Raw genomic sequence first — 12,598 nt, forward strand, 5'->3', positions numbered from 1 at the left:
CAATTTCCTTTTTTATCTCTAAGCATATTACTCTATATGCTGCAAAGAATAATGCCAAAGTAATAACAGCGCCCCAAATCATACCGAAGTCTAAATGTCTTGGGGGTTGAATCCCGCTGTTTGTTATGCTGCCTCTCACTCCCTGAAGCTAGTTTCTCGTGTGCCTTGTAGCTTGGACTGTGCTCTTGTATTCAGGAGGACTTTGTCTGCAGGTTCCCTGGAGCACGTCTCCCTGGACAGGTTCTGCCTTCAGAAGTGCTGCCTGCTTCTGCCAGGAGCCCAGGAGTGGGACTGATCCGGAACCATGATAGGTGAATTTTCTGGACTCATAAAAGGGAACTTCTGAAGACATCATTGACAAAGAAGGAAAATGATCCCCAAACAAAACTCTGAGCTTGAAGAGGTTGCTAAGGTGAATCGACACAAATGCTGGTGAATAAACAATAATGAAGTTAAGGAATGCCGTAGGTTGGAGTATACCTAAGTGACTAAGCTAACTTGGGGTAAATTTTATCCTGGCCTACAACTGCCTGCTGGGAGACAACTGTGGTGTCCGGGGAGCTTAAAGCTGGGGGCCCCTCCCTCCCAGTGCACATCTTTATCGAGCGCTTTAACCAGTTTGGGACACAACTGCAAAACCTGTCTCAGATTTTGTCTTCAATGAACTCAACTTCCCGTCAACTTCTCTGTCGTCTGTACAACTGAGGTGGTGTCTGCTTTTTTAGAACTGGAGACTAAGCCACCATCCAAAGAGTTTTCTTCAAATGACATTTTTTGGTAGCTGGAAAACTACCATACATGTGCGGTGTGCAGTATATGCCAGTAAAAGTGAAAGGGCGTGTTTTTAAGACGGTTCATACATTTTAGCACGTCCGATTTCAAAACTGGAAAATAAATGTCGGGACTTCCCTGGTGGTCCAGTGGGTAAAACTCTGCGCTCCCAGTGCAGGGGGCCTGGGTTCGATCCCTGCTTGGGGAACTGATCCCCGCATGGAGGCCACAACCAAGGAGTCTGCACGCAGCAACTAAAGATCCCGTGTGCTGCAATGAAGATCCCGCGTGCCACAACTAAGACCCGGTGCAGCCAAAATAAATTAAATAAATAAATATTTTAAAAAAGGAAACTAAATGGGAAGGGAAAGATGCTTAATGAAGCATCTGGAATGGTGTTATCTGGGGGGCTCTGCCTGAGGTCCTGTCTGCCAGGGGCCTCCCGTCGCCCCTTGTTATTTTAATTACCTGCGAGGCTGTGACCCCAGCTTGCTGTCCTCTCAGCTCCGAGCCCTAAACCCCAGGCCCACAGGTTTCCCCCCCGCAGGCTGTGTGTCCTCAGCCCAGGCGCTCGATCTCAGCAGGCCTCCCCTGTCCACCCACAGCCGTGAAACACCCCTACCCTCTCCCCGTCTCCTGCGGTGAGGTCACCGCGCTGGCGTCCAAGCCAGGCCCCTGCCCCGCCTTGACCCCTTCCTCCGTGTCTCTCCCCAAACCCCCACTGTCCCTCGTGGAACCTCACTGATTCCCCCCCGAGACAGGCCACACACGGGCTGCTCCAGTGCCCCCAAAGGTCCCCAGGCCTCCAGTTCCGCTCCCACCAGATTCCTTCCCTAGGGCGCATCGAGGTTGTTTCGGTAGCCCCGGTACTGTCCCTGTCACTCCCGGGCTCCAGCCCGTGGTGACGCCCCACCGACACTTCCTCCTCTTCCTGGTCCTCGATGTTGCCCCAACCGGGTCCCGGCTTCTCCCCCGAGGCACGCTGCACCTTGGACCTCTCGCTTCACCAGGAGGCCTTCCCCACCCCGAGTCTGCGTCGGAATGCACACGCACGCACACCTGTGCTCACACGTGCACACACATATGCTCACATATACCCACACGTGGACCACGTCGTACAGCTGTCTTTGCGGCCCACTTTCCTTGGTTCACGTCACACTGCTGACCTTTGCCATCTGCCCCTGTCCCTGGGTAAAGACCGCGAGGGCCGTGCTCGACTCCGTTGTGTGGTCAGCGACGCCTGCGGCTGGCGGCACCAGAGCTGTTTGTGTTTCCCTGTCGGAAGTCCGGCGGGCGCCCTGCACGGCTCTTCCCTGGTCGACTTCCTGAGGGCAAGTCCTCCCGGGGATCGCTGAGCCAGGGTCCTCACGGCCAGAGACTTCCGACCCCTGTGGCCGACTTACCCCCAAAGAGACCACGCCTGTTTCCACTCACACTAGTAATACTTGAAAGAATAACACCATTCTAGGTGCCTAATCGTTTTCTCATTTCCACTTTATTTTCCAGTTTTTTTTTTTTCCAGGTTTGAAATCCAACCTGCTAAGGCTCTGTCCCTGCGTTTCACTGTGCACTGCGGCAGTAGGCAGTAGCATAACCGACACTGTCCCCTGTTTGTTCAGGCCCGCAGTGCAAATACATGGCAGGTGACTGGTCTGCCTCCGTGGGAGCTGTGGGACGGGCCCCGGGCTCGAGTGGCTCCCGGGAGGTGACTTCATGCCTCTCGGTGGTGGCCCTCTGCTCCTCATGGCTCCCCCAGGGGCTGGTGAGGATTGGAAAACATCACGTGTGTAAGTACTTTATAGAGCGGTGTCACACACGAGGCGCCGCACGCGTGTCGGAGCAGCGATGCCGCGCGTGGGGGTGAGCGGCGAGTCCCAGCAGGGCTGCCCGCGGACAACAGCACGTGGACGAGCGACCCGAGGCCATGAGCGCCTCAGGGAGGGCAGAGATGGACATGTCTGAGCTCTGCACAGGCTCGTTCCCAAAACGGCCACCGTGTCCTTAGGCAGCTGACAAGGGTCCCGGCTACCTCTCGTCTGGTGCCCCTCAGGTGCAGAGCAAGAGAATGGTGGGTTTTGTCCGTCCGCGTTGCTCTCCGCTTTTGCAGAAGCATGTGGCAGAGGCCTTAGGCTGCGTCCTGCTGTGTCCGGCGCGTTTCTGGAACACGGGAGAGGCCGCTGTCCACCAGCCCGCGCCCAGACCGAGGGCTTGTCTAACATCACAGAAGTGCTGGCTTTCTGTGCCAACTTGACGTGTCCCGCGGTGCTGAATCATTTCATGGCTCAGCACATCTGAGCGGAGCTTCTTTTCCCTCTAAAGCATCCCTGAGGGTAGCAGGGATGCTGGCCGCCGAGCCTCAGGGGCCACCTGCCCTCTGTGTGGCGGGAGCAGGCAGGGCACCTCGCCCGTCTGTCCCTGTGTGGCTCTGAGGTTGCTCCTCGGGGATGCAAGGCTGTGTTTGTGAATCACTGGGAGAAAATCAAGCCGGGACTTTGCATGGAGTCTTGACTGATGAACGCTGCGAGTCCAGTTTCAGGCTTCTGGTGGAGCGGGCCTAGATGAGCCTGACCTGCTGTGTCATCAGGGACTCTGATGGGCTCAGAGTGGGTACGCTCCCTTTCTCAGCAGTGTCCTTGCCATTTGTGTGTGTGTGTGTGTGTGTCACATACACACCTGTGGCCCTTTGAAAATAAATGTCAAAATGTGCAATCACATGTGTGGTAGCACAGTTGTATTTAAAGCAATGACTTTTGCCAGTTATTCTTTTTATTCGCACTCACATACATCCACCAAAACCCGGAATAAGCACATAGGTAGAGGGCGGAACCCGACCCCGGTGTGCTGACATGCAGGGAGCAGGCGGTGGTGGCCTGGACGTTTCAGGGGAGCTGTATCAGGCGTCGTGTCTAACTTGACACGTGTGACAAGTAGCAGTGTGTTAGCTGTGCTCAACGAGAGAGATTTGCTCCAGGCTTGGGGTGTGTTTACAGGGTTGACCCTTCCAAGCTGGGTGATGGGGGGCCGGGGAGAGAGACACAGAGACAGGACAGAGGCAAAGAGAGACAGGGAAGGGGAGAGGGAGAGGGAACATGAATAAGAGAGAGGCTTCTTGTAAGTAAGACTTTTTTAGGAAGAAAAGAAAAGTGAAGAGGAAGTGAGTTGCTAGGTGTTCGTGCTTTGTCAGGTACAGTGTATTTATTTCCAGAGAGGGGTCGGTTTCTTCTCCTTCCAAATTTTATAGAAGGAAAAGAAAATTGGAAGTATTTAATAATTTTGTCATAATTGTTATTTGTAACTTGTTGATTATATTGTACGTCTAGGAATGGGTTAGCTTCTTTTTTTTCAAATTAAGAAATGCTTTAGCATATGAAACACAGAGAATACTGGAGCCCCTGTACCTACCGTCCAGTGGAGGAATTAACCACTGCGGATACATGGGAAGCCAAAGAGTTGGTGGAACTAAAAATTTCTAAAATTCTTAACATGTAAGCAGAAAAGGGAACGAGAGGCAAATAACAGCAAGTATGTTGTGTCTGAACCTGTGAGGCCGTGAGGCCATGAGCCACAGAGCCACACAGCCAGAGACGTGGCTGGTCTGGATTAAGATGTGCTGTTAGGGACGAATGCACCCTAGGTTCACAGACTTAGTGTGAAAAAAACGTAGAACATCTCACTGATTCTTTTAGATTGAATAGACGTCAAAATGATAATATTTTGGATATATTGGGTTAAATAAATGTATTATTAAATTATTTTTGCCTGTTTCTCTTTTTTATTGAAGTCTAGTTGAGTTACAATATTGTGTTCGTTTCAGGTGTACAGCAAAGTGATTCCATGTTTTATGTGTATGTATACACACACATACACACACACACAAACACACACACACATACTTTTTCTCAGATTCTTTTCCATTATAGGTAATTACAAGATATTGAGTATAGTCCCCTGTGCTGTACAGTAGGTCCTTGTTGGTTATCTATTTTATATATAGTAGTGTGTATCTGTTAATCCCAAACTCCTAATTTATCTCTCCCCCTCTTTCCCCTTGGTAACCGTAAGTTTGTTTTCTATGTCTCTGGGTCTATTTCTTTTTTTTTTTTTTTTAGCGGTACACGGGCCTCTCACTGTTGTGGCCTCTCCCGTTGCGGAGCACAGGCTCCGGACGCACAGGCTCAGCGGCCATAGCTCACGGGCCCAGCCGATCCGCGGCATGTGGGATCTTCCCGGACCGGGGCACGAACCCGTGTCCCCTGCATCGGCAGGCGGACTCTCAACCACTGCACCACCAGGGAAGCCCCTGTGGGTCTATTTCTGTTTTGTATATGAGTTCATTTGTATCACATTTTAGAGTCTACATATAAGTGATATCATATGATATTTGTCTTTCTCTGTCTGACTTCACTTAGTATGATAATCTCTAGGTCCATCCATGTTGCTGCAAATGGCATTATTTTTTATGGCTGAGTAATATTCCATTCTCTGTGTGTGTGTGTGTGTGTGTGTGTGTGTGTATGCATGTATATTTCAATATATACATATATATATCAATACTATACATATATTCTTAAACCAATCGTCTGAAGGACACTTGGGTTGTTTCCATGCCTCGTTTGCCTGTTTCTTTTTCCTTTTTAATGCGGCCCCTAGGAGATTTAAAATTGCATTTTGGCCCCTGTCATGTTTCCCCTGGACGTGCTAGTTGTGGTTCTGAGTGGCCTCATGAGGGTGGAGCTGTATGACCTGGGCGGGTCCTTCGTCTTTGGGCCCCGCACCCCAGGAGTCACGGGAGGTGTGTCTAGTGTGTAAGTCTCTACCCTGTGGGACCCCGTGCCTCTGGCCAAGTGCACTTAATACACGTGAAATGCTCAGAACAGAGTCTGGCAAATCCTAACCACCAAGTGTGTCTCATATTATTATTAATAGAATATTTGGTAAGATCTTCTTTGCTGTATAGACATGGATTTCATAGATTGTCCACACCCAGAATTTCAGAAGGATAGGTGTTCCAATCCGGAAATGCCTGGGCGGGTCAGAACCCCGGCGCTGGCGGCTGTCGCGTGGTAGGGGGACAGGCAGAGGACACCCCCAGGTGTGTCTCCCCGGGAGGTGGCTGCTTTCCTGGACTGGTCAGCACGTGCAACAACCAGGTCGTGGTGTTTGCTCCAAGTGGGGTCGGGCCGTGAACTCTGAGGGCAGGAGTTCGGGGAGACCCGCCCCCCAAAACCAGCAACAGGCACCGACCCCGGTAATACAATCGCTGCACAGCGAGCGGGAAGGTCCGGGGGACCCGCCGGCCTGAGAGCCCCTCGGCGCGGCCCAGCCCCACCCTTGTCTGTCCTCGGGGCCCTGGGGCTGGAGCCCGGCCTCGCTCTGTCCTTGCTGTGCGGCCCACGAGGGCCCCGCGGAGGCTGTAGAGCCGGAGGGGCAGCGCCTGCTTCTGTCGCGGGAGATTGTGCGGGGACGCTCCGGAGGAGAGGCTGGGACGCACGGGGCTCCTCGTCCGCTCCTGGCGCCGGTGCTCAGGGCCCCCAGGGTCTCCGGGAGGGACGCGCCCGGAGCGCGGTGGCCGTGGCTCTGGGCTCCTCCGGCCGCTGTAGCCCCGCTGGGAAGGCCAAGGCCATCAGCCCCGGAGCCGCTGCCCCTGCCACCCAGCCGCCGGCCCTTGAGGGTCTGCCGTTGTCCTGCGCGCAGCCTCTGAGGGACCCGGGGCCCTGGGGACCTTCTTCTCCTCTCTGCCGTGGGCACGGTGTCTGTCTCCTGAGACACCCTTGACCCAGCTGGGCTCCGCTGTCACCAGGCATGTGCCACGCTGTCCCTGACAGCCCAGAATAGTCCCCGGGCTGGGGGCCCCTCCCCTTCCCTCTTCTCCCGCCCCACTCCTCCCCTCCCCCCTCCGCCCGTCTGTGTCATGAAGCCTTTGACTGGGAGCCGGCGATGGGGGTCGTACCCTTCTCAGCACATACGCTTTCGTGGCCGGCTCATCGCTGGAAACATGTCGAACGTGAACCTTGTCTTTGTGTACCTGCCACTCATTCTTCCGTATGTTCTGCGGCTTCTCAGCGGAGCGCGATGGTCTCCGCAGCTGAGCGACCCGCAGCCCGTCCCGCCCCTCGCTGGCCTGCGTGTGCCGTGCGGGCACCTTGGGCCTGGACGGGGCGCGCGGGCGGGCATGGCCGGGGCTGCGCTCTGGGGCAGCTGAGGGTTGACCCGGAGCGCGGGCCTGGCCGGGGTCGGCATCGGCCGCTCGTTGTACACTTTGACTCTCTGTCTCTGCCCTCCCTTCTCCCCCGTTACCCTTAATAATCAGCGAACGGTGATGCTCTGTGTTTTCTTCAGAAGCATGACCTTCACCCCCAGAGACCTTGTTGGAATGGAGGCACTCGTCTTATTGAAGAGCAGGGGTTTGCTCCAGCCAGGGAGCGGGCGTGGCAGTGGGACTGGGGTCTGGACAGTGTCCCCTGGCCCCGCAGGTGGCGTGGGGCTCGGGCCCGAAGGGGAGCCCCGGGTGTCCGGACACCCTGTTCACGCACAGCTTGCTCTCAGTCTCCACCGCGGCGAGAGTAGATCTCCAAGCTCACACTTGCTTCTTGAGTCACCAACTTTCAGTTAAATGTCTTCTCCACTCGTGATGGCAGGTTTCTGACACAAGCCGATTTGAAGGAGACGTTGTCATCCTGTCCTGTGGGTCTGAGGGCCCAGGCTCCAGCCGGGCAGGCCCAGGGGTGCCAGGCGTCTGCGAGGGTGGTGGTCCCCAGGTGAGGGGCGCAGGCAAGGGCCTCGGTTTCCAGGGTCCTGGGGGCGGCTTGTCACTTCTGCTTCAGGTTTTTAAAGTTGGCCTGTGCTTTGAGTTTTCTGTAGCTTTTTGGTCAGTTGCTCTTCCTAGGAATTTGTCCTGTTAGCTCTGTTTTCAAGTTGATTGCTCCAGAGCTGCTCGTAATTCCCTCTTAAAAATGTCCCCAGCGTTTGCTTATACCTCCTCCTCCTGCTCCTGATGCGGTCCATGCCATCTCTCTCTTTATCTTGATTCTCTTGCCAGAACTCTGCCACTTGTGCTGATCCGTTCCAAAAACCACCTTTGTGGTTTTCTGTATGCTTTTTATTCCATGAATTTCTACTTTCTAAGTTATTTCCTTCCTTCCTTTTGATTTACTTTCTGTTTTTCTAACTTACGTTTTAGGTCATTTGTTTTCAGCCTTCTGACATTTCCTACCACACACTTAAGTATGACCTTTGATCCCTTTAAGGACTTTTAGCTGCAGCCTATAAGTTGTGATATGACACATTTTTGTTACTCTTCCATTCAATAGATTTTCCAGTGTCTAATTGATTTATTTTTTGATTGTTGATAACTGTTTTGAATTTCTAAGCATAATGGAATTTTTCCAAATATCTTTTTGTTGCCTTTTTTTTGCATCCGTACATTTTGGTCAAAGAATATACTCTGATACTGATGCCTGTCTTCTGAAATGTGTTGACTTGTTTTATGGCCCAGCATACGGTCACATTTTGGAAATGCTCTGTGCGTCTTTGAACAGACCGTATTCTGCAGTTGGTGAGATTAGTTTTGGTAGGTTCGTTATCATGCTGTTTAAGCTGTCTATGGTAGGCCTCGGCAAACTGTAGCGCATGGGCCGAATCTGGCTCGCCACTTGCTCCTAGAAATAAATTCTTATGAGATCACGTCCACACGCATTGGCTTATGTATTGTCTATGACTGTTTTGCACTGTGACTTGGTTGAGTAGTTTCAGTAGAGACCGTTTGGCCGGAAAAATCTAAAATATTTACTATTTGGCCCCTTCCAGAAAATGTTCGCCAGCTCTTGTATCCTCGTTGACTTCTTGTATCTATCTGTTTTATCAAATACAGAGAGAGGTCCGTTAGACTCCCTAGTTATCACTGTGTATTTGCCTATTAATTCTTGCATTTCTATCAATCTTTGAATTTTAAAAAATTAATTAATTAATTAATTTTCGGCTGTGTTGGGGCTTCATTGCGGTGCGCGGGCTTCTCATTGCGGTGGCTTCTCTTTGTTGCGGAGCACGGGCTCCAGGCACACGGGCTCAGTAGTTGGGGCTCGTGGGCTCTAGAGCACAGGCTCAGTAGTTGTGGCGCACGCGCTTAGTTGCTCCGCGGCATGTAGAATCCCAGACCGGGATCGAACCCACGTCCCCTGCGTTGGCAGGCGGATTCTTAACCACTGCACCACCAGGGAAGTCCATCATTTCTATTAATTTTTGCTTTATATGTTTGGGACTGTGTTATACTAATGACACCAGTTTTAAAATTGCGGCATCTTTTTTATGAATGAAGTGTCTGTCATATGAAGTGATTGGCCATCTCTTCTAGTGTTTTTTGCCTGTACGTCTGCTTTGTCTGAAATTCATGTAGCTGAACCTTTGGGTAGTCCTTGCCTTGTATACTCTTTCTATTCTTTTATTTTTAACCCTTTCGTATTTTTATGTCTTAGATGTACGTCATAAACAGCATCTAATTGAAGTGTTTTTTTTAACTGAAGTTTGATAATCTCTTTAAAATATTCTGACAATTAAAATTTTTTTAAACTGGAGTCTTTATTTGGTTTACTTTAAATGTAATGACATAGATTTGAGTTTAAATCTACCATCTTATATTTTACTGACTGTTTTATCTGTGCTATGTTTATTTTTTCTTTCCTTCTCCTTTCTTGCTTTTTATTGAATTGATGATGGATCCTTTGTTTCTTCCTTTTTTTTTTTTTTTTTGACCACTACCACTAGGAAGTTATAGACTCTTTCTGTTCCTTCGATGGTTTTCCCAGAAATTACAACATTCTTACTTATCAAACGTCTAAAATTAACTAGTACTTTACCTTTCAGGGGGGATCCAAGGACTGAGATCACCCCTAACTTTCCCTTCCGCCTCATGTGTTATTGTGTATTTAATGTTTTTAACCTCACAAACCTTTGTTGCTATATCCTTAGTATTACTTCTGTTTTTGACTTGTAGATATATCTGCCACTTTCTTTGCTCTTTATTCTTTTCTCATCTTTGACTTTCCATCTGAGATCGCTTCTTCCTGCTTGAAGTGTACGTGCATTAGAAATTCCTTTAGCTAGATTCTGATGGTGGCAAGCCTTCCCCACTTTTGTTTAGTTTTCCCTGCTCCTTCAGAGACGCATTTGCTGGTTGTAGAATCTGGGTTGCCAGTCGGGTCCTTTTATCACATTGATGACAGCCTGTGCTGGCCATCGACATCCTTCATGTGCGAACAAATCATTGTCAGGCTGTCTCTCCTTTGCAGGTAATCCGCCTTTTTTCTCTGGCTTCTGAGATCCAAATTAAAAGCCTTTGTGCTTCAAGAAAGTGAAAAGACAACCCACAGGATGGGAGAAACTATTTGCAAATTACACATCTGACAAGGGGCTGGTACCAGAACGTAGAAAGAGTTCTGACAGGGCTGAGCGGTCGGTGCCTGAGTGCCAGTATGGAACGTCTCAGGAAGGGGCAACAATGGGGGAGGCCCTGCCACCTGCCGCTGGTTCTGAGCTGTGCCCTCCTGCCTCGTGCTGTCGCCCCCGCCCGGACCCCCCTCCATCCACCCGCGTGCAGGAGAGTCGCTGGTCCTCTTTCCAGGTGTTGCAGGCATCTCCATTCCGTGCAGCTGCAGCCTCTGCCTCTGACATGCTGATCAGCGCTTCTCAGCTGAGGTGCAGCGGTCACGTCCGCTAGCGCTGCCCACTGTGGACGAGTGAGAAATGGAGTGAAAATGCAAGATCCCAACGTCCACATCTAGCCACGATGGGATGAAAGGGACCAGACCGCACATCCCACCTTAAACAAAGGAAAACACACAGAAGTGTGTGAGGCTATCGACCTCACACGTGCACAGCAGGGGCACCGGACGGTGACCCCACGAGAGGGTGTGAGTGGGGCACCCCTCTCCCAGCTTATCACCTGCAGCGGCCAGCCGAGCACAGGGAGGGCAGGTGGAGACAGAGGCTGGCGTTCAGGGACTCCGTGAAGGCTGGAATTTGTGGGAATACTGGAGAGGACAGGACTGCGTGACTCAGGAGTTCTAGAGAGCTGAGAACAGTACCCCCCGACTCGTTCTTAGACTGTGGTGATCTGCGCACGTGTGTGGGACGCCACCAAGGTCGGGGGAGCCTGGAAAGGGGTAGCTAGAACCGTTCCCTCAGTTCACACGGGCTGTGCCTGAAGTTGTGTTCTCACCAGCCAGGTGGAGAGACCTCACAGCTCAGAGGATGTCGGGTAGGCACCTCAGAGGCCATCGCCTCCCCCGCAGATGCGAGCCTGCTCAGGACCCACAGAAACAAAGCTTGGGAAGGTCAAACAACTCTGAGAAAGTTAATGACACTCCCAGACAAAGCCTGACAATACTTGAGGGACCACAAGCTCATCCCCCGATGCGCCACGTCCACAGTGTCCAGGAGCCAAGCAGAAATTCCTTGTCATGCAAACAGGTGGGGAAACATAACCCAGAAGGCGAGAAAAATCAACTAGAAACAGGTCCAGGTGGACCCACAGCTATCCATATGGCAGAATTAGCACAGAAGGATGCTAAAAACGCCTGTTATAAATGTGTCCAATGGCACAGAGAAAATATGCACAGGACGAGGAGAAAATAGAAGATGTAGAAAAGACCCAAAGCTTCTAGAGAGGAAAATGCGCTGGGCGGGGTTCACGGGGGGTCAGACACTCAGACCCAACATGTATCTTCAGTATTCTTGAGGACATATCACTAGAAACTTTCTAAAATGAAACACAGGAAAAGGACAGGGAGAAAAAAGAAACAGCATCAGTGGAACCATATAAAGAGGGATAACAAACATGAAATTGAATTCCAGAAAAGAGATGTGTGTGATGGAAAATATTTGAAAAAAATAATGGCTACAATTTTGCAAATTTGATGAAAACTGACTTTCAAGAAGATCAGTAAATCCCAGGCAGAAGAATCATGAAGAGAACTACACCCATGTACATCAGAATCAAATTTCTGGAAATCTTAAAGGCAGAAGATCTTAAAAGCAGCCAGAGGCAAAAGCCTACGCTGTACGGAGGAAACAGAGGTGAAGTCACAGTGGACTTCCTGTCAGAAGTGGTGCAATTCAGAAGATTATGGAAGGGCATCTTCAAGATACAGAAGGAAAAAAAGCTTCAGCCTACAATTCCTTAGCTAACAGAGTCTCTTTCCAAAGTGAAAGCCAAATAAAGACTTTTTTAGACATTTAAAAGCTGAAAAAAATTATCACCAGCTGACTTGAACTCCAGAAAATATAGAGGAAGTCCTCTGGGGACAAGGAAAGTGACACCAGACAGGAATTTGGATCTGAAGGAATAAAAAGCAGCAGAAATGCAGGAAAATGTAAAAGACTTTTGTCCTCTCATTTTAAAAAGTCCTTTAGGGCTTCCCTGGTGGCGCAGTGGTTGGGAGTCCGCCTGCCGATGCAGGGGACGCGGGTTCGTGCCCCGGTCCGGGAAGATCCCACATGCCGTGGAGCGGCTGGGCCCGTGAGCCATGGCCGCTGAGCCTGCGCGTCCGGAGTCTGTGCTCCGCAACGGGAGAGGCCACGACAGTGAGGGGCCCGCGTACCACACACACACACAAAGAAAAGTCCTTTAAAAGATAATTTACTGTTTAAAATAAAAGTACTAACAATGTTGTATAGAGTTTATAAGTAGAAGTAAGAGGTATGGCAGTAATATAGCCAAAAATCTAGAAGTGGGGAAGTGGAAACTAGTAAAATTCTTAAAATACATGTGAAGTATTATAATATTATTGGAAAGTAGACAGTGATATACTAAAGATATACATTGTAAATTCTA

This window comes from Grampus griseus, assembly GCF_964374135.1.
Source record: "Grampus griseus genome assembly, chromosome: 5".
NCBI classification, from domain to species: domain Eukaryota; kingdom Metazoa; phylum Chordata; class Mammalia; order Artiodactyla; family Delphinidae; genus Grampus; species Grampus griseus.